We start from the raw sequence: 6,598 nt of genomic DNA, 5'->3' as shown, positions 1-6,598 counted from the left end.
AAAAAAAAACAAAACAAAACAAAAAAACAAACCCAAAGAGCAACACCCTGTCTTTAAAGAATATAAAATTTAAAAGGTATGTTCAAATCAGGGATTACTAATGCTGGTTCTAGTCCTAGTTTTTATTTGTTAAAATGCCTTAAAACACTCAGGAGTCCAGGTTAGGGGTTCTCTCTCTTCTCTTTTCAAAGCTTCATACAATGATTTATTTAAAAGTCCAATATTTGGAATCTATATACAGCAAAATCCCACCATCTCTAGAAATCCTCTCAATTGTGTTTTTGTTGCAGGTTCAGCAAGCTCTAAAATCACCTATTTTCTTTCTGGGGAGAGCATATAGGAACATGGAGTGTGGGTAAAGCCAAAATATGGGACCTATTGTAAGGAGATTTGAATCTTTTTTGGGAGAGACCTTATATCCTTTATTGCACAAAAACTGTAAGATCTTAACTGTGTTTTGATCACAGGTTTCTTTCAAATTACTAGCAATCAACAGGTGACCCACATACTGGAGTAAAATTCCATCTCTTATATCTAATTCCCATAGCTTTCTTGCTAAAATATTCCTGAATAAATGCAGTGAAGCAAGAAATTCTTATGGCAATATAGATCAGTAATACTGACTCTGAATCTGAGTCTCCACTCAAATGCAAAGAGGTGGTGGCTTTCAAGATGAAGAGGAATTCAAAAGAATGCATCATTTAGGTCTAAGACAGCAAAAGAAGAAGTTTCCACAGGTATTGGTTAAGAGGGAATATGGATTACAAACTATGGAGTGTATGGGTACCACAGGTCCATTCACTGCTCTAAGGTTTTGTACAAAGCAGTAGCTCCTGTCTGGTTTCTGAGCATGAAGGATAGCGGTATTGCAAGGAGACTGACAGGGTTTGATTATCCATGCTGCAACAAGTGAGTAGGAGCTGTACAGATTCCTTTTAAAGCTTCTGGTATTTAAAGCTTCTAGATTAAGATGGTATTGATGCCTCCAAGGGCAGGCCACTCACAGCTTTCAAGCTAATTTTAAAAAGGTTCTGTTCCTTTAGTCCTCCTGGGGGAAGAGGTGTGCCATACCTCTGGAGGTACTTGTTTATAAAGCTTTTTGAAACTTCTCTTTCTGGGTTTATCTCATTGCATAATTGCAACATTATCAAGAAATACTCCTTTTTGAGGTCTAGGATGTCTTGGGCGTCCTCCTTCTAGGAAGACACTGGCATATAAGCAAGCCTTGTCTTAAAAGAGGAATGGGACATTCAGGCATATAAACAAGAGTGAAAAATAGTGCGATTTTGAATCTTGCATAATAGTGGCAAAGTGAAGGTTTTAATCTACCTTCTACTCCTATAACCCAACATTCTTGGTGGGAGAGAGATTGTAATAGAAAAGGCAAAATTGAGAAGGCAACCTCTGTCGAAAGCAAAATCTTCACTACTTTACCTTCCACATCAACAACAGCCTAGGGTTCTGTTGGCACAGAAGTGGGTATAATTCAATATTCTGGGCCCCATCAGTTGGACTTCTCTTAGACTCATCATTGCAAACACAAGAATGTGAAGTGAATCAGCAATCATTTGGCAAAGGGGGGCAACAGTACACTCTGTTTTAGGGTGGTCTGGATACTCCTGGTGTCAGTGGCCACAATTTTTACAATATCTGCACTGGTTGGGTTGTGATTTATTGGGTTTGCTGGAGCCCTGAGGTGGAGGCAGCCCATGCCATGGATGCTGAAATGTAGGGTTGCTGCAAAGTGGGCCTTGTAAAGGCTACAGCCAACAACTGGGCCTGTTTTTCTGTTCTCTTATGTTCCTTAGCCTTATCCACCTTGTCTCAATTATTAAAAATCTTAAATACTTCCCCTACCAACTGAGAGAGAAGGGCCTGGGGCATAGTTTTAATTTCTTCAATTCTCTCCTTATATCTGGAGCTGACTGGGCAATGAAATGCATTCCCATCAGTGCTTGACATGTCTCCATCTCAGGATGTACACTGGTATACTTTTTAAATGCGTTTTTCAAGCGACTGAGGAAAACTGCAGGCTTTTTCTCCTTCGCTTGAGTCACTTCATTCACCTTTTCATAATTGAATGACTTGGTTACACAGCTTCTGTAATACAAGTGAGTAAATGTTTTACATGCTTTCCTCCTCTCCTAGTCCTGTAATTCCATTCTGGTTTTACTTTAGGCACAGCTTCTGCTTGGGTTGGTATATACCAGAGGTGGGTTGTGCTCTGTTAATCTCTTCTGTATATTCCCTAGCCTTTACTCTAACCCCAGTCATTTCATCTGAGTGCAAAAATGAGTAAAAAATTGTTTCTACATCATTCCAGGTAAAATCAAAATTTAAACTTAATTTTAAAAATTCATTCCTAAACATTTTTAAGTCATCAGACACACTTCATAATTTCTCTTTACACTGACTGAGATCAAATATAGAATATAGGACATGTACATTCATAATTCTTCTGTCCCCATCCAGCACTTCCCTAAAAGGGAAAAAGTGTGGTGTTAGGGTGGATGCTGTTGAGGGCTATAGCATATTCCCAGACCTTAAGTCCAAAGGTGAAGATACTGAATTCTCAGGGGTTTGGGCAGCAGGTTGAAGCCAGTGGGATTGTAAGGGGAAGGATCAAGTTTTACTATATCAGGTGGATCAGAGAAGGAGGTAACTTCCTCTTCTTTTTAACTTTTTATTGTGAATTGAGTGAAGATTTACAGAGAAGATCATCAGCTTTACACTCATCAAATTATACAATGCTGCTTTATTTCAATGATTACATTTTCTTCCATGCAACAATTATCTTGCTTCCTCCCTGTAGTTCTTATTTGCAGTCCACTCACCTTCCTTTTCCTTCTCAACCCTGTCCTTAATAAAATGTTGCAATTTCAATTTTGAATGTTTGACCATTCCATGGTGAGTATACCTTACTAGTGCTGTTGCCCCCACCTATAAACCTATCTACTGATTGACTGAAAATTGGCCCACGAGGGTGCATTTCTTTCCAGACCTGAAGGGTGGTCAAGGGCCATAGTCTTAGGGTTCCTTCAGTCTCTTTCTGATCTGTAAATTCAGTCTTTTTATTATTTGTTAAATAATTTTAAGCTTTGTTCTACAGTTTCATGCACTCTCTCTGGGACCTTCTAATGTGATCCCTATCAAGGCATTTGGTAGTTGTAGCTAGGTCTCAGAGTGGCGGAGACAGATGTTTACATGTTCCATTAGTCTACTGGACTAATTGATTCCAAGCTTCTTCAATTTGTATCGTTATTTTTCTTCTGCACACAGAGAGATCAATAGCTGTACTTTAGACAGTCGCTCATGAGCTTTCAAGATCACAGATTCTACTCATCCAAACAGGATATAAAACATAGTCTTTATGGACTATGTTATGCCACTTGACCATGGTATGCCTAGACTATGGTTCTGAGCCCCCAGGCCCATAAATTCATTGCCTGAAGATGTTTGATCATATTTACAAAGTTTTCATAATTTTGCCTGGTGTGTACTCCACCACATTCATAATTGTTTGCAGGAAAGGGACATGCTGTTGTTGGTTTAAGTGTCATGGAGTTGGTTCCAACTCATAGCAACTCTGTATAGGGTTTTCGAGGAGTGGCTGGTGAGTCTGAACTGCCAACATTGTGGTTCAAAACGACCTTGTGGTCCAGTGTTTTTCCTACAGTGCCAAACTAGGAAAGGGAAATACATACAAAAATCCTCTTTCAAACTCTCATATATTTGTGGTATATATAACTATTCCACTCTTCCTCTCTTACCCATTCAACCTACGTCTCAATACATGAATCTACACAGCGAACACTGTTGTTCCAAGATTGTATATATATATCACTATTTACCTTTGTCCCCTTTAGGCCATGCATACCTCCCTGTGTCTTCATCTGTCTTCATTATTCTTCTGCCTCCCTCCTTCTTGTATATTGTCCTCCTGCTTCTTATATGTTGCCCTCCACATGTCACCTGAGCTAACATGTCTACCCTTTAGCCAGTGAATTACTCTACCCTCCCTCCTACCCATGGTAACCATCAGAGCCACCAAAGAATGTTTCTTTTAGACTGGAAACCTTTTCTTAAGATTTTACATTAATGGTTTCATACAATATTTGTCCTTTTGTAATTTAATAATTTCACTCAAGAGCTCTGGTGCAGCACTGTAGAATGAACACTTGACCTCAAGGTTGGTTTGAACTGTAAGGTCTAAAGTTCTAATTCACCAGTTACTCCTCAGAAACTCTATATAGGGTCACTATGAGTTGGAACCGACTCGATGGCGCTTAATAACAATAACAAATATTCACTCAGCATAATGTCCTCCAAGTTCATACAAGTTATGAAGTGTTTTTCAGATTCATCATTATTCTTCAAGATCGCATAGTATTCTACTGTATGTATGTAAAAAAGTTTGTTTTTCATTCTTGAGTTGTTGGGCCCTTGCACTGTCTCCATCTTTTTGTTATTGTGAATGGTGCTGCAATCAACATCAGTGTGCATACATCTACTTGCCTCTTTACCAAGTAGAAGGATTTCTGGGCCATATGCTATTTCTATTTCTAACTTTCTGAGGAAATGCCATACCAGAGAGGTTGAACCATTTTACAGTCCCATTAGCAACATAGGAGGGTCCTAGTCTTTCCATACCCCCACCAGTATCTGTTGTTTCCTGTTTTTTGTTTTAACCTCACCGTTAATGCTGGTGTGACATGATATCGCACTGTTGTTTTGATTTGCATCTCTAATGGTTTATGAGGATTCCTGGTATGGTGCTGCAGGATAATGCACTGGGCCACAAGGTCAGTTTGAATCACAAGGTTGGCAATTCAAACCCACTCCTTTGAAATCCTAGACAGGGTCACTGAGTTGGAACTAACTCAACAGAATTTAACAACAATGGCTAATGATCGAGAACATTTATTCATGTTTGTTGGTTGACTGGATATCTTCCTTGGTGAAGTGTCTGTTCATATCCTGTGCCCATTTTTTAAATTGTGGTATTTGTCTGTTTCTTGTAGAGATGTTGTAGTTTCTTATAAATATTTTACATTAGTCCCTTGTCTGATATGTCGTTGCAAATTTTTTTCACCTGTCTGTGGGTACCCTTTTTACTCTTTTGGTGAAATCTTTTGATGTTTCTAATTTTTAGGAGGTTCCAGTCATCTGTTTTGTCTTCTACTCTTAATGTGCTTTTTTGTAATGCTTAATAGTGTATGTGTGCCCCTAAGTTTGTCCCTAATTACTTATTGATGACCTTTGTAATTCTTAGTTTTATATTTAACTTTACTCCATGTTGAGTATGTTTTTGTTTAAGGTCTGAGATAAGGGTCCTGTTTTGCCAGCATCATTTGTTGAAGAGACTATCTTCTCTATTTAATGTGCTTTGACCCTTTTGTCAAAGATTAGTTGACTATATGTAGATGGATTAACTTCTGGGTTCTCAACTCTGTTCCTTTAATCTATGTATCTTTTGTTATACCAGTACCAGGCTGTTTTCACCACTGTGGCTATGCAGTAAATTTTTGGATTAGGGAGTGAGAATACTCCAACTTTCTTCTTCTTAGCCAGTCCTTTGCTTATTCAAGGTTTCTTTTCTCTCCATATAAAGTTCATGATCATTTTTTCCATTTCTTTAAAAAACGATGTTGGAATCTGGATTGGGATTGCATTATACTACAGATTACTTTGGGTAGTATTGACATTTTCACAATGTTAAGTTTTTCTATCCATAAGCATGACATATTCTTCCATTTTTGTAAATCTCTTTTGGTTTCTTGTAGTAGTGTTTTGCAGTTTTCTTTGTATAGGTTTTTTGCTTCTTTAGATTTATTCTTAAGTATTTAAAAATTGGGGTGGATATTATAAATGGTATTGTTTTCCTAATTTCATTTTCTGAGTAGTCTTTGTTACTATAGAGGAATTAAACTGATTTTTGTATATTGATACTGTACCCTGCCACTTTGCTGAACCTTTCTATGAATTCTAAATTTTTCTTGCGGAGTCTTTGGATTTTTCTATATATAGGATTATACCATCTACAGAGTTTTATTTGGATCCCCTTTTTGCCTGATAGCTCTGGCTAAGACTTACAACACAATATGGTATAGCAATCATGATAAAGTGCATCCATGTCTGGTTCCTGTTCCCATAGGGAATGCTTTCAATTTCTCTCCATCAAGAATAATTTTGGCTGTTGAATTTGATATATGCTCTTAATTATGCTAAGGAATTTCCCTTTAATTTCTACTTTGTTGAGTGTTTTTTCAGGAATAGATGTTGGATTTTGTCAAATGACTTCTCGGCATAATGCAATATGATTACAGGATTTAATTTATATTTATGTCTGTCTGTCTGTATGTATGTATGTGGTGGATCATTTAGATTGTTGTTCTAATATTGAACCATCCTTCATCTATGTTCATGAGGGATATTTTTCTATAATTTTCTTTTTTAATGATATTCTTGCCTGGTTTTGGTATGAGAGTTATGTCCACTTCATAAAATGTGTTCAGGTGTTTCCCATCCTTTTCTGGAATAGTTTGAGTAAAATTGGTTTCAGCTTTTTTCTGTTTGGTAAAATTCACCATTAAAGCCA

The sequence above is a fragment of the Chrysochloris asiatica genome, unplaced genomic scaffold (genome assembly GCF_000296735.1).
Source record: "Chrysochloris asiatica unplaced genomic scaffold, ChrAsi1.0 scaffold00242, whole genome shotgun sequence".
Lineage (NCBI taxonomy): Eukaryota > Metazoa > Chordata > Mammalia > Afrosoricida > Chrysochloridae > Chrysochloris > Chrysochloris asiatica.
This window is presented reverse-complemented; position numbering follows the sequence as displayed.